General features: G+C 42.1%; 1 non-coding gene across 1 annotated transcript; it reads left to right on the forward strand.

Annotated features, from left to right (window-relative positions):
- The first annotated feature begins 4,349 nt into the window (after window positions 1-4,349).
- LOC114024770 lies at window positions 4,350-4,432 on the forward strand. Its single transcript, XR_003566952.1, has one exon. It is a non-coding gene; the product is annotated as a small nucleolar RNA U2-19 (small nucleolar RNA).
- The last annotated feature ends 12,359 nt before the right edge of the window (window positions 4,433-16,791 follow it).

Here is a 16,791-nt window from a genome sequence, read left to right on the forward strand (position 1 = left end):
ATGGTGTTTTTAAATGCATGAGATAAGGTACATAGGATTACAAAGAAAACCAGTTACACTGAAATAAAGACAGACTTTTTTTTCCTCCAAGTTAACAGATGCCCTGAAATCCATCTTCAGACTCCTGGGTTAAGAACCCTTGCTGTAGCATCTCAATCTAGACTTGTTTCACCCTTCCTTATCTTTCAACCTGCCTCAATATACAACTCTCTTTGCTTTAGTCTTTGAGGATGCCAGTTTTTTTCTGGTTGGGTTGTAGGTACAATGCACAACTCTAGATTAACAGTATATGAAGATGTGTGTATGTGTGTGTGTGTGTGTGTGTAACAAACTCTGTACAGGCAAACATTCCAAGAGCACAATCTTCTTACTCATTTCAGCTTGGCAGTTTATCAAGCTGTTATTCTCTATTTCACATGTTTATCTTGCCTTTGCTTCTCCCTCTTCCTCAAGGAGGCTGAGCTGTAAAACCTCCCAGGTTTTTGGGAAGTGTCATTGGTCCTGAATGCCTTAGAATCATAAAACCTTTACAGCATATCTTAAAATGTAGATCAAGAAGGGATTTAAGCCTCTTAGGCTCTAGGAATTAGAAGGAATCTCAGAAATCATACAGTCTGATCTGAACTTGGCCCATATCTCCAATGAAGGGCCACCAGGCTCCATCTGAAGCCCTCCACTGGTGGGGGAGCTCACTACCACCTGAGGCAGCCTGTTCCATTTTTGGGCAGCTCCCATTGTTAGGAAGTGTTTCCTTCTATCAAACTGAAATTTCACTCTACAACTTTCTCCTTGCTCCGTCCTCTGGTATCAGGCTTAACCTTTCTTCTGGACCCTATGTATTTGTGAGCGTCATGTCACATGGTTGACTAACCTAATACTCACAACCCACTAACCATCTCTCCCTTACCACTATTTACCACTGGTCTAGCTATTAGATATTACACTGTACTCCTGTAGTTGAATTTTTGGATCCAAGTATTGAACTTGACATTTACCCTATTTACTTTCATCTTTTTGGAATTTATACATTGTTATAGCCTAAAGTGGTCTTTTAAAATTTACAATTATGTCATATGATATGAGTTAGGTATTCCCTCTGGCTTTGCATCATCCACAAATTTGATAAGTATACCATCCACACTTTCCTCCAAGGAATCAACGAAGCTGTAGAACAGATTTTTTTAAAACATTGGTCAGTTTGACTGTTTTATTCCCTTTCTTCCTTTGTAAAAAAAATTCTTTATTTTAGGAGATGAGAGGGGAAGAAGAAGGGACACAGGAGAAAATCTAGGTGGTAGAAAAACAAAACATATCAAAAGAGGGGGATGGGAATGAGTATTTATTTGTATGGCATCTATTATGTGCCAGGCACAGTACTAAGCACTTTTATAAATGTTACTGCATTTAATCTTCACAACAACCCTATAAGGTAGGTGCTGTTATTATCCCCATTTTACAGCTGAAGAAACTGAGGCAGACAAATGTTGAGTGACTTGCCCAGGGTTGCACAACAAATAGGTGTCTGAGAGTGGATTTGAACTCAGGTCTTCCTTACTCCAGGCTCTATCCACCCAAAGTGGCAGGAGTCAATGGCAGTCCATTAGAGAGCTCCCTCCAGGGTGACATCAGTTCACTCATTACCACTTTGGGGATTTATTCTTTCAAATCATTCTAGTTCCATCTAACTATACTATCATCTACCCTGCATATCTCCAGCTTGTTCATATGGATATCATGAGAAAAAATGGCAAATGCCTTGCTAAAATTCCAAATATCTTTTGTCTCATCCTTATTGGCTCTCTATGGTCACTATTTCTTTTTCCCTTTCAAAATACTCATGAGGGCACACACACATGTGTTATAAGTTATATAACATATCCTATATCCCATGTGTCATATATAGGATAGCAAACCCATACATGCCCTCTCTAGTGTCTGAAGTTATTTCAAGAGTTTAAATGTTTCTTGAACTTAAGAGTAAGGAGTCCTTATGAGTATAAATATACTACTTTCAAACCTCAAAGCCATAGATAGATATTAGCTATTACTATTAAATGTTACGTGTTAAAATGAGAGTTTGGGGGATGACCTTCTAACTTTAAATCCTGTGACCCTGGCTTCACTAACACCGTGCTCTTTATCTCCCTTGCCTGGGAAGGATTTTCAATGGTGTCATATGAGAAGGACCCCCAGTCTCCCAAGGAGAGCTAAGCCAGGGGCTGAGGTGTGGCTAGCCTCCACAGGGGACTGTTAGTGGAGATGCCTTGCCTACCAAGATTCTGGGGAATGGATGTTTTGATTTCTGGGTTTCAGCATCTCTGGCAGCTCAGCCCAAGTCACTTGACATGCTACCCCTGTGCCAGTGTTGATGCAGCTGGGGAGGCTGAACCCACAAAGCCAGGACCAGCCTTGTTCTGCTAGCTACTCTGAAGATCCTGGCCCCCTGGCTGGGAGCAGACTCCAGGCCTGCTGGCCCCACTGAGGGACGATTATTAGTCTTTCTGTCTCATAATTGGGCTGTAAACACCCAGCAGAATAAGAGACCCAGGAGCTATAATTATGAGCTATTAGCCATGTGGCCTAGAATTGCTGACTCCACACAGTGTCTCCTCCCTCTTCCCAGCAGGACCTCAGTCTCTCAAACTTCAGATCTGCCAGCTCTTGGGAAGAATTCCAAATAGATGGCTCATTCTCCAACTCCTCTCAGTAGGAGAATAGGATTAATTCCATCTCCCAGGATTCCAAGGAGTCATAGTCAAAAGACCTGAGTTCTAATCCTAGTTCTGTCATTTGTAGCCATATAATCACAAGCAAGTCAATTCCTGTCTTAGAGGTTGTTTCCTCCACTGTAAAATGGGAGGGGGGAGAGAGGGATGATGTAGTATTACTCTCATGACCCACCATACAGTGCCATTATAAGAAAAACATTCTGTAAATTATTAAGTTCAATAGAAATTTGAATTCTTGAAATGGTATCAAACACCAGACACCACTATATTCTATCCTGTTCAGACTACATCTGGTATACTGGGTGTAGGTCTGGGCTACCACCTTTAGGAAAAATATTGATAACATGGAGAATATCCAGAGGAGAGAAATGAGGATCATAGATCAGAGATTTCAACCTGGAAGGTGCTTCAGAGACCTGGGCTCTGGCCTGCTCTGTCACACAGCTAACATGTAGAAGCAGAGCTTCCTGACTCTTAAACCCAGCACTCTATCTATAAAGCCACACAGTTCAAGTTAATACCTCAAGAATTAATTGAAGGAACTGGCAGATATTTAGCTCAGACTAAAAAAAAAAAGATTTAGTGGGGACTCAAAGGTTGGCCCCCTATTTACTGCTCAATGCTTTTAAAGGATCTTAGCTTTAGATCTGGGAGGGACCTTAGAGAAGACCTAGTCTGACCACCCTCCCATTTTGTGGACAAGGAAACTGAGGTGTAGTGAGCTTAACTACTAGCCACAAGGCACATGACTGGTATATGCCAGAAGGGGGACTTCCTAACTCCAAGTCTACTATTGTACTAGGACTGCAAAGGGCAGTCATTTTTGTGTCCAACTCTTTGTGACCCCACTTGGGGCTCTCTTGGCAGAGATACTGGCATGGTTTGCCATTTCCTTCTCCAGCTCATTTTACAGATGAGGAAACTGAGGCAAACAGGAAGAAGTGACTTACCTAATGTCACACAACTAGTAAGTATCTGAGGTAGAATGTGAACTCAGGTCTTCCTGACTCCAGGCCCAGAGCCCTATCCACTGTGCCACCTAGCTGCCCCAATTCCAAGTCAGCTACTCCAATTTATGCCTTGAATATCAGTTGAAGAAAGGGATGTGTGTGCGTTTATGGGTGTGTGTGATATTTAGCTTGGAGAAGAGATTAAAAATGGGATGGGGAGATAGCAGACTTTAACTCTTTGAAGGGCGGTCATACGGAAGAGGGATTGGAGCCTTCTACTTGGCCCCTAAGGGTGAGAACTAGGAACAATGGATGGAAGTTATGAAGAGATGAATTTAGGCTTGAGTTTTTGAGAATAAAAACTTTCTAACAATGAGTACTACTCCAAATGAGATCCCCCTTCCAAGAGATATTCATGCAGAACCCTCTTCTCTCTTCTGACACCATCACTACCCAGGTACGGGTCCTCCTCATCTCAAACTTGGATTATTCCTATAGCCTGCAATTTACTCTTTTTATTATGGACCTCTGCATGAAGACAGCACCTTTTCTTGGAATTAAATAATACATATATAACTAAATTTGTGTATTCCTTTATAATACTTGTCAAAAATCTATTAATTTTTTCTATGTCCTTTAGAAATACAGAAAGATTCCTCTTGTTGAGGTAAATCAGTGACGAAAAATAGCCAAATATGAGCATTAAGAGACCTTCTGGTCTATGTGGTGCATGATCTGCATGTGTATCTGAGAAGCAGCAGAAATTAGAATGGTTTGTGGAAAGAGTAGGGGATAGGAGTGAGTGAGAATGTAGATAAAAGAGGACAAGTGAAAATGTGAGACTGTGAAAAATGTTGAGTGATGTGTGTGTGTATGTAAGGTCACTCAATTCCATGCAGTGAAGAAAATGCCTTTTCTGCTGACCTTTAATTGTGAAGGTTTTTACACTTGAATGGAGTGGAAGAAAGAAAGAAGGAAAGAAAGAGAAAGAAAGGAGGAAGAAAAGAAAGGAAGAAAGAAAGAAAGAAGGAAGAAAAGAAAGGAAGAAAAAAAGAAGAAAGAAAAGAAAGAAATAAAGGAAGGAAGGAAGAAAGAAAGAAAAAAGAAAGAAAGAAAGAAGTGAAGCATGGAGTGAGAGCATTGACAGCAGGGTCAAAGGGATTTATGTGCTTTCCTTACAGCACCCCTGATCACTCCTCCATTCAAGAATCTTCAATAGCTCCCTATCAGATTAATTATAAACTCCTCTGCCTGGCATTTGAAGCCCTCCACAGTCTGGCACCCACATGCCTTTCCAGACATTTTCTATCATCCCTCATATGCTCATTAGACTCCAGTCATCCTGGCCTAACTCCTTTGTCCAAACTGGAAATGCCATCTCCCATCTCTGTCTTTGCACAAACATATTGCTCGTGCACTCCTGGATTGCCACCCTCCTGATGACTCTTAGAATCTTTTGCTTCTTTCAAAGACAAGCTCAGTTTCCCAGTATTTGGTGTCCAAGCTGATGCTTTTCTGGCAATTTCCGATAATGCCTCATTGATCAGGATGAGTAGGCTCCCCAATTCATGTTGGACGTCACTGAAAGATGGGAATCTGGGGAGTGCCAGGGAGGGGCTAGATTCACCAGTCAAGGCTAGACAGGACCACATCTGAGAACAGAATCCTGGCTGTTTTATGTTTTTCCATTTTCCAGAAGACATAAATCATGACTTTAGCATAAAGGTGAAAGGAGCCTGGCTTTTGTTCCCATGATTAGAAATGGGGACAACATAGTGAGATAGAAAGAGGACTGGACTTTGGAGTTGGAGGCAGAATAATAAAATCACATCATCTCAGAGTTAGAAGGGAGATCAAGTCAGCCTAAGAGTGAAGGGCGATCCTTGTTAAAGACGGATTCGAATCCAGCTCTTAAAGATTGGTCCTCTATCCATCATCCATCGTGCCATAATTCATTTCTTATCAATATCCTTTTTTTTTGCAGTTTTTTTTTTCTTTTTTAGGCAATTGGGGTTAAGTGACTTGCCCAGGGTCACACAGCTAGTAAGAGTCAAGTGTTTGGTATGAGGCCAGATTTGAACTCAGGTCCTCCTGACTTCAGGACCAGTGCTCTATCCACTGAGCCACCTAGGTGCCTCAGCAATATCCTTCCTAAAATATGTGGTGCCCTCGAGCTGAATTCACTACTGCAGGTTGTGGTATGTCTAGAATAGAGTATTTTGGGACCATCAGCCCCTTCAATCTGGATACTGTGTTCCTTTTAATGCAATGTTACACTGTTTGAGACATAGTGAGCTTGTGGTCCGCTGAAACCCCCAGATCTTTTCCCTCCTCTCCACAATGAATCCTGAGTAGTCATCATCACCAAGTTGACAATAGGGTGGGAGAACTCATCTCCCCTCCTTAGTAATAAAGTTCTGCAGGGGGGCACTTCTCATTCCATTTGATTCCAGAAAACACTTGGTACCCCTCTTCCAAGAAGATAAATGGGAGGATTGAGTCATGACTTCTCTTTTAAGCTGCCAAAGAACCCCTAAACCCCTCTACTATCTGTCCTTTCTGCCGTTCTGCCTGCAAGGTCTCCTTGCTTCCCTTCCCCCATACCACCCGCCTCCGATGGGCAAAAAATAGCAGAGCATGAAAAAGCTTTTTAAGTTCTCTTTTGTTGCATCTGCTGCCTTGGGTCTCAATGCCCTGCTTTGTGTGTCCCGGCTGATCCATCTGTCTGGGATTATAAACTCTGGGAGGCAGGGACCAGGCCTTTATTTGATTAGTCTCGGAACAATTCTTCCCAAAGTGCACATAGCTCAGGCTGAGCTCTCTGGGTGGGAGGGGAGGGAGACCACAGCTGATTGATTTTGGGGGCAAGGGGAGGTGGTGTCCAGCTTAACCTCACCCTCTACCTCTCTCCTCCTCCGTCCTGGGCCCAATGGGATGAGGGGGCACAGATATCTTTCTCTTCTCCCTCATTACTGCTAGAGCAACTTACAGCTTTTGGGGGAGATTTCAAGAATGGGCCAGAAACAGGACTCAGATTTGTGTGGCCTGGACAAGATTAGAAAAATCAAGCATTCTGTGTGTCACTGCCCACCCTGGGCTTGGAGCCTTCCCTAACAACCAAAATATTTTTGAAAAGTATCCCTCACAGAGCTCTTCCTTCTGCAGTAAGCCACCTGCCCGGCCTACCCTCTTACCAAAAACTAGCCTTTGGTCTGTGGGTGCTGCCAGAGGTGGACCTAATAGTAATACTATCTGGCATTTATTTAGATCTTCCTATGCGTCAAACTTGGTGCTAAGTGCTTTATGATTATTATCTCATTATCCACACATGCGACTTAACTTGTTATAAAGTAAATACCTATGGACCCAATTGGGAATCAGTTAATACCTGTCATTAAAAATACATGCATATATATATATATATATATATATATATATACACACACACACACACACACACATATATACACATATGTCTCCTTGTATATATATATATATATACACACACCATATATATATAGTGTATATATATCATATATATAATTATAATTATATATACCATATATATTATATATACCATATATATATACACCATACACACGCTATATATAATACACATACATACACATACACTCACACATATGACACCCTACAGTCCTGAGACAGATGGTGATTAAATGACACACCCAAGGTGCATAATACATGCTTATTGAATTGATTTGACAGTGATTTTTTTGATCCTCTGGGGCTGAGCTTCTCTGAAGGTGGCCAGACCTGTTCTGAGATTGCGAAGCAGCCACCAGCCCCTGCTGGAACCTTCCCAGCTTGACAGGACCTGAGGGCAGGTGAGAAAGCTATCTGTCACTCCCTATTCCATTAGGACCAGGATAGAGCAGTAGATTAGAATCAAGTCACCGGTTGGTTCTTTCTCAGGTTATGACTCAATGAAAATCAGGCAAGAGAGTATCTCATGTCTGTTTTCATTGGAAAAAGAGGCATTTCTGTGTGTTTTATATACTTAAAAGCATTCCAATGCATTCTTCAATTGGTCACCGCTGACCTATTTTCATTTAATCAAAGACAACTTCCTGGCAAAAATGGAGTTCGATTCAATTCAGCTCAATTAACAAGCATTTACAGAGGGTCTGTTATATACCAGGTATTGCTCGAGGTGCTGAGGATACAAAGAAATAGCAGTAATAACTCATGCCCTCAAGAAGCTCACATTCAAATGGAGGAAATAACACAAGTGAATTGTAGTTAAATTCTGCAAGCAGTTATCAAGGGTCAACCTTCTATGGACTAGGCCTTGAGAATAAAAGTAAATAAATCAAGCTGAAATAACCCCTGTCCTCAAGGATCTTAAATTTTGTTCCTTCTCTCTTGTCCTTAGTTTCCTTGTCTGTAAAATGGCAGGTAGGCTCTAGATCCTTTCCAAGTCAAACATACTGTACTACGATTCCTTTAACATTTTTTACTATAGGGCATATGAAGCTAAATTGGCCAAAAAATTGCCTCATGGGTCCATTTTTTTAGGAATACACTTGCTAAGTGAAGGGGGGTCCCTATGAAGAGGGGAGATTTGGGAATGAGCCCAGGATCCAGGGTGTATAGGATCTTCAGAGGTAGCTGTGTGAGTTGACAATTTGGCAGGAAAGAAGAGCTTGGAATACGCTTGTAGTCACAAGATGTGCCTGACTATGTGTGTCCCTGGGATAGGCAATATCAGAGCCATAGCTGACATATTTTATTCCCAAAGCAAGTGGTCTGAAGCAGGAGCTAGGATGCTGCTGGGGAGAGCTCCCTGGCAGCCTCAGATTGGAGCTCACCTGGGGCATGGCTGGCTCCCTGAAGGAGGAAGCACACACCATCTGTCAGCTTCCTATTTTAACAAATTATTCTTGTTACAACAGAGGCAGTGTGAGGTGAAGTGGATAGAGAGCTGTTCTTAGACTCTGGATAATCTCTGTTCAAGTCCCATTTCTGACACATGCAGATCGTGTGACTCTGGGCAAGTCATTCTACTTCTAGTGAATCAGGTAACTTTCTAAGCCTATAAATCTATATTAGTAGAAGGAATTTTCTCAAGTATTTCTATTCCAATGAAATCCCAGGTTTTGTTTTGCTAGATAGATGCTAAGCTCAGTTGTTTCTAGATATTATGAGCACCCTCTAAATCTGAGGGCCTTGGGGTAAAGTTTCAACCACCCTGCCCTAGTTACAGTTCTGCAGCACCATAGAATGCAAAGTGCAGTGGCCTTGGGGGCAGTGTGACACAGTGGAAGGAGTGTTGGATTTGGAAGGGAATAAGCATTTATATAGTGTCTACTATGTGCCAGGCACTGTGCTAAGTACTTTTTTTTTACAAATATTTTCTCATTTGATCCTCAAAACAATCCTAGGAGGGAGATGTTGTTATTATCCCCATTTTACACTTGAGAAAATTGAGTCAAACAGAAGTTAAGTGCCCTGTCTAGGGTCCCACAGCTAGTAAGTATCTGAGGACAGATTTGAACTCAGAGTTTCCTGACTCCAGGCCCAGCACTCTATGTGATTCACACCTATCTGATTCAGAGTTGGGGTTCTGATTTTGAATCTAGATTCTAACTTAAAACCCTTTGGCTTTAGGCAAGTGATTTTCCCTTTGTTAAAAAGACCTGAGTTTGAATACTAGTTCTGCTATTACCCCCCTCAAGATCTTATACCTCTATGTTTCTATGATTTTGGACTAGATTCTAATTTAACAACGTTGCATGTGGGGCCAGCATTACTATCTCCATTTTACAGATGAGGACATTGAGGCATGAAGTGACCTGACTAAAGTCACATATCTAGTGTTAGAATGGAAACTCAAGCCCTTTTCTTCTGTGATGAAGTCCTGTGCTCATTCCACCATGTTAGGCTGTCTCTAATGAGACAGTACAGTTACCAAGTCTTTTTCCCTTGGCTCCTTTATGAAATTGGGCTAACCACAACCTCTCTATTACTGTTTAGCCTTTTAGGGAAGGAAAGATAACAGACTTATTCTTTCTTCCCCAATTTCCTCCCTCCCTTTCAATTACTGCAGCTGGGGAGGTGAATTGAATAAGTATCTGCAAATTATTCTAAGTATCTGGGATAAAGGTACTAATAGAAAGTGGGATGATTATATCATCAGAATGGCTTTTGAATTCCTCAAATCTCATTTCAAAGACACACAAACCTAATGAATTCAATGAACAGAAGTTTGCCCAGGGACTTTGTAAATATAACGTTCTCTACAAATGCTGGAAATTAGGAAGAGTCACAGTAAGAGCATTGGATGCACACAATAGACAATTAGCCTTGTAATGTCAGCTCATAAAGACAGCTCTGGATCAGGCCTTCATTCTGCTCCTCTGCCTAGTGGGATGATATTAAGGATTCCTAATTATGCAAAGAAACTAGTGTCTGGTGTTTGAGCCAAGTTATCAGGGTACCAGCATTCAGGCCAGCAGGGTATCCTTGTATAGTGCAAAGCTTTAGACTTGTGGGAGGGAAGATATGGCTTTGAATCCAACTTTGGACATTTGCTAAACTGTGACCATGGGCAAGTCACTTGACTTCCATGTTGCTCAATTTCCTCCCTTGTGAAATAGGACTAATCATGCTTGTGTTATTCACTTCATTGCTGGGGGCTAGGAGGAGATAATGTATATGAATAAAATACTTTGTCAATGTCAACTATTGGTATATTTCATCCATGCATCTAAAGCCTTGAGGATTTGTCTTTCCAGGATAGCAAACATTGATCAAATACCCTCATGGGATGGAGGGTTGTGACTGCCTCCAAGCTACAAGACAGACCCAGCTCCCTCCAAATATGGGGACAACCAGAAGTAAGAACCTGGAGAGTGAAAGGCTAGGATTCAAGCAGGGGAAACTCTTTGTTATGTGGAATAGAGAGCCTAGATTTCTTCCCTTGAGAAAGGCCAGAGTATATCCTTAGACCATTTATCAATTGGAGAATGACTCTTATTCTTATAAATTTGAGTTAATTCCATGTATTTTGGAAACTAGACCTTCCTGCAAAACTTTTCCCCCAGTTATTTATTTCCTTTTTGATTTTAGTTTTATTAGATTTATTTTGTAAAACCTTCTTAATTTTATGTGAGCAAAATTATCCATTTTATCTTCTGTGGCTCTTTCTATTCCTTAGCTGGTCCCAGCGCAGAGTGGAACAGGCCCAAGGAATTCTCTAGAAGGTAGTTTGAAGAAACAGAATACAGTCAGGGTACATACAGATAACAAGCAGAATATTCATACAAACTTCTGGTGTTCATACGTCAATTTCCTCACAAAAACCCTGTGAAGTACCTGATGTAAGTGTTGTTAGTCCCACTTTAGGAGAAGGAAAAGTGAGGCTCAGAGCAGGGAATTGGCTTGCCTATGAAAATGCAGCTAGTCAGCACAGGCAAGAACTTGAATCCAGGTCTTACGACTATGGGTGCTGTGCTCTTTACGCTAGAGAGATCAAAGGAAGGCAGCGGCTCAGAAACCATAGACAGTCAGGAGCCAGGCTTTGTAGCAGAAGGGAGAAGCAAGTCACTCCTTCTAGGTCAAAGGAAGAGTCTGGAGCTTGCTTCCAGTTCTGACATCTTATGTTCTATTGCTCTAATGTGACTTTCTGCTCTGACATTCTATGGTTTATGTTTTTAGGTCCCTTCCAGCTCTAACATTATGTGTTCAAAAGTCACTTCCAGCTTTGACATTCTTTGTCCTATGTCCTAAGGTCCCTTCCAGATCTGCCATTCTATGTTCTATGTTCTGAGGTTCCTTCCAGCACTACTTTGACATTCTATGCTCTATGTTCTCAGGTCCTTTCCAAAGTTGTGATTCTTGGATCCTGGATATAGATAGATCTATAGATATAAATATAAATCTGTATATGTATATATCTATCTATATACACACATAGATTTACATATATACATATATCTACATGCATGTATACATACATACACACAGACCTACACACACGTCTGTGTATGCATATATAGAGGTAAGATATTGGCCAGAACCTAGGCTATCCCAAAGTGGACCAGGCTGCCTCAGAAAGTACTAGGTCCAACATCACTGGAGCTATTCTAGGAGAAGCTGCAAAGTCATCTTTCAGGAATGTTGTCAAAGACATCCTGTTGAGGTATTTTTTTGCACTTGAAGCCTTCAGAGGTCCCTTCTAATTCTTGAATTTTGCACAGGACCATATGTGGTGGGGTAGGAGGGAAAGGGACTGTCAGGGAGGGTAATTGTGGCCTGAACTGGATAGTTTGATCTCCGAGTGCTCCTTTCCCCCAAGAATTAGGGGGTGGATGGGTGCTGAGCTGAGCTGATCTAGCTCCTCTGGTGAGAAGACTGGGAAGAAGAGGGAGGGTAAGCTGATCACAACTGAGAGGTAAGATTTCTATGTGCAGTTGTAAAAAGCTCACTCAGAAACCAGGCTGGGAACCTGTCATTTGCCTACCTGGGTGAAATCACACACCTGATGTAGTTGGATCATTGGTGTCCCCTTCGTGACTGGCTGCGAGTGTGCTCTTTGAGTGATTGACAACAGAGAGAAGTAGAAGATTTAAAAATGCGAACTCTCTTTCCCTGCGGGTGGGGGCAGCACCCAACACCAAATACCGTGTTTGGGTGGAGGGAGAGGTGTCCCTAGAGCCTTTGGCAAAGGCTGTGGCCTGAACAGTGAATCATCAGTGTTTAGCTAGCCCCGCTTTGCCCTCTCTTTAGCTTTCTCATGCTGTCAACAGATCTGGACACTGCGATGCATTTCTAATAAATGTGAATCATATCGGGAGGTCAGTGTCAATACAGGGGGGAGATAAACAGCACTGAGGTTTTGTGTTTATTGCATAGTAGTGAAAGATATACCTGTGTGTCCTGCATGTGGTGTGTACAGGGAGAGCTTATATTAGGAAAGGGGATTATTGTTCCATTCTAAAGGATAAGTCCCATTCCTAAAATGAGAGAGCTCTTTGAAATGGAAAAAAAAGAAAAAAGGGGGCTGTAGCAATAGGGACTCTCTCTCTTTTTTTAGTGGGCAGCCAACAAGCATAGATTAAACACTTACTATGTGCCAGGGACTGTGCTAAGTGCTGGAGATACAAAGAAAGGTAAATGTAGTCTCTGCCATCAAGGAGCTGACGTTCTAATGGGAGAGAGAATAGGCAACAATTACGTACATACGTGGTATATACAAGGTCAGTTGGAAGTAATCTCAAAGGGAAAGTGTGGGTATCTATGGAGAGGAGGGGCCTCTTACAAAGGTGTGGACCCTCAGAAACAGAAACTGATTTCAGTCATCCACTCAAAACAATATCTCATGAAACTCTACTAACATGCTCACCTTCAGTTAGCCCGTCAACAAACATTGATTAAGCTCTTACTATATGCCAGGGGATGTACAAGGTATTAAGGGAGGACTAGCACCTCTGGTGTCAGGGCTTGCTGAGCCCTTTTGAAAGCTACTACTCATCCACCTTTGGTGTTCAGCTGGTCCCACCTCTCACCTGTGGCTCCAACAAGCTGTAGCATGTGCAGCAGCCACACCCTGGGAAACTGTCTCAGCAGATGGGCTAAGGGTAACTGACAGGCCTCAAGCCCATTGGTGAGTTAATGGATGTCTGTCCCAAGCATGTGAAGACTTCTTTCTGGTAGAATAGGTGGATGAGAACAATTTGTTCCAACGGCCATGAAGGTGGCTGAACCAGGTGCTGTGTAGGGCTTGGAGCTTGGTCAAACATTGAAGATGACAAGGTCACCCATTGATTGCATCCATCGCCAGTTGTCCTGACTTTTGTCTTGCCACTGGACTTCAACATATCTAGAAGAGGGAGTGATGCTGATGACTTTCTGCAACTCTGCCTCACTTAAATCCAATTCACCCGCAAGTCAAGACTTCATTCCATGATGTCATTGGGCCTCTTTGAAAATGAAGGGCAAACAACCAAACATCAACAGCTACTACTACTACATGCCAGGCACTGTGCTAAGCATGGGGGATACAAAGGAATGCAAAAGACAGCCCCAGCTCTCAAGGATTTCACATTTTAATGGGGGAAGCAACATGCAAACACCTCAGTACAAACAAGCTATGTGCCAGATTAGATGGAAATAATCAGCAAAGGGAAGGCACCGGAATATTATTATCCTACACTTTTACTAGCTGGTATACCCACCCCCAGCTCTATGCTAGTCAGCTGGAGGATACAATTAGTTCAATATAACAGCATTGAATTAAATTGCATAATAGGAAAGCAGCAATTCAACATTTCCCAGTGGGACATACTCTTCCACACATATACAAAGCATGAGTGGAAAAAAATATACCTAGAGTGCATCTGTGGAAGGGCACACACAGGAACATGTGGCCAGGGGACTTCCATGGATGGGCTCACATATAAGGAAAAACATGTGGCTAAGGCACATGTATGGAGCGACCTGCACAGCCAGGGCACATGTATGGTGGGCAGTTCATGTCTCCAGTACTATAGAGGGCATCAGTGTTTTGTGATGATGCCATTGGGCTGTTGGGCTGGCTCTCCTACATTTGCACTTGGAGTTTCTACCAGACCTTGCCCCCCTGGTCCTGTTCAGCTGGGCATATAATCTCCTATCAGCTTCAGGTCTTCAGTCAGGGTCCTCATTGGAGATGCTTTTTCTTCTTACCTGTGAGAAGAATGGACTCTACCATTTCTCTTTTGGCCAATATCAGAGAGTTTTTTTAGTGAGAAGGGCAAGCCCAACCACAACTGACTATCAGACTAGCAAGAAACCCTTAGTGGCCCTCTCCCACCCCTGGGCTTCCATAAACTCTCAACATTTTCCCTTCCGGTCCAGGCACTACCCAATCCTCCAACCAGGGCAATTATTACCTAAATCCAGCTTTCAGTACCTGTTGTGCCATTGGGAAAATTTTCTCTTTCCGTCTCCACTGCATTAGCACCATATTCTTCCAGATCATTGTGGCATGTGCTCTTGGCTGGCTCTGTGCTCTGGGGCAGTGAATGGTGAGTCAGAGCCCTGCTGGCCCTGCTCATTTTGGTGAGACACAGTGGGTCCCACTGGATGAGCAGGGCTGGGTATCTGCATTGAAGAGCTCATCTGTTTCTTCCCAAATCCACCATTCTTCACTTCCCTGTTATAGCTGAGGGCATCACCATCCTGCCAGTCTCCTAGGTCCGGATGTCCTTGACTACTCATTCTTCATTTCATATATCCAATCAGTTGACAAATCTTGTTTCTTCCTCCACAGCATATCTACCCCCTTCTCTGCATTGACACAACCATCATCCTAGTTCAGAATCTCAGCACCTACAACCTGGACTATGGTAATAGCCTCTTAATTAGTCTCCCTGCCTCCAATCCATCTTCCACACAGGTGCCAAAGTGATTTCCCTAAAGCAAAGATCTGATCATGTCACTGTTGTTATTGTTCACTTGTTTCAGTTGTATCTGACTCTTCGTGACTGCATTTGGGGTTTTCTTGGGAAAGATACTGGAGTGGTTTGCCATTTCCTTCTCCAGCTCATTTTAAAGATGAAGAAACTGAGGTAAACAGGGTGAAGTGACTTGCCCAGGGTCACACAGCTAGTAAGTGTCTGAGGCCAGATTTGAACTCAGGTAGATAAGTCTTCCTGACTCCAGCCCTGGCAAAGTCACTCTATCCCCTTCGCCACCTAGCTGACCCCAGTGTCATGATCATGCCACTACCCTACTCAATAAATACCAATAGCTTCCTATTGTCTTTGGGATCAAATAAAAAACCTTCTGTTTGGCATTTAAAACCCTTCACAACCTGGTCCCAACAGCTTCCAGCTTTATAATACATTGCAGCTCTTCATGTATACTATGGTCTAGCCAAATTGCTGCCCCTCACACACAATACTGGATTTCCCATCTTTTAGCCTTTGCCCTGGCTGTCTCCAGTGGAATGTGTTCTCATCGAGTATAGCGATTATCTATACACAGGGAAACATGACCTGCTGAAAAGCTATTAAGGCTGTTCACTGATGACAGGACTTTGCTAGAGTGAGTCTAAACTGACCCAGAGATTGTTAAATTTTCAGTATTAGCACTTACACCTCAGAAATCAGCAAATGCTACAAAATCAGGCTTGATTTATTGCTTTGTTGATTGTCTAGACTTACAAAAATGATAGAGAGGGGGCAGTTAGATGATGCAGTGGATAGAGCAATGGCCCTGGGTTCAGGAAGACCTGAGTTCAAATCTGGCTTCAGGCACTTGACATTTACTAGCTGTGTGACCCTGGGCAAGTCACCACTCCATTGCCTCACAAAAAAAAGAAAGAAAGAAAGAAAAGAAAATGATAGGGAAATGTTAATGCATATTAAACTCAAAAATGTGTCATGTACTTTTTGGTTTTTTGGGAGGGGGGGAGTAAACATTTACCAGCATACCAGAACTGACTATTAACACAATATTTGATTATTGCATTATTTATCTTTCAATAAAAATGGCATAAAATAGAAATTTACCTACTTGGCTAGGTGAAATGATCAAGTTAACTGAATGATAAGTGATACCCAATTATCATTTCTAAGTCCATCCTATCCCCAGGATATTCACTAGGACTCCTTAAAAGTGAAATGATCTTGCTTTTAATTCACCCTGGTTTGTAGCACTTGCAAATGAGATGGAGAATGCCCACAAAAATCTTTTGCACCACAAGGAAGTTCCTTGGTAATCTCTTGGCAAAGTCCTTAAAAGTCATCAAATGTAAAGATGGTACGATTTTTTTTTTTGTTTACCAAGAGATTAGTGTTCCAGAATTTCTAACCTTTTCTCTGATAAGTGACTGTCAGTAGTATGCTACCTAGCAAATTAAAAAAATTAAGCACATAATCTATCTCTTCAATTTATATCTTTAGCTTTTGTATCACCTTCATTTCCCAATATATCCTTCCTCCCTAATCTAGAGAATTTTCTCTTATAACAAAGAATTTTTAAAAATGGAAAAAAAATCAAATCAACAAAACTAATCCACATATCAGTCAAATTTGACTGTATATACGCGCTCTGCATCCATCCATAGTCCTTCTCTCCCCCTCCCCCGAGAGAGAGAGAGAGAGAGA

This window comes from Vombatus ursinus, unplaced genomic scaffold, assembly GCF_900497805.2.
Source record: "Vombatus ursinus unplaced genomic scaffold, bare-nosed wombat genome assembly UNPS02014822.1, whole genome shotgun sequence".
NCBI lineage: Eukaryota > Metazoa > Chordata > Mammalia > Diprotodontia > Vombatidae > Vombatus > Vombatus ursinus.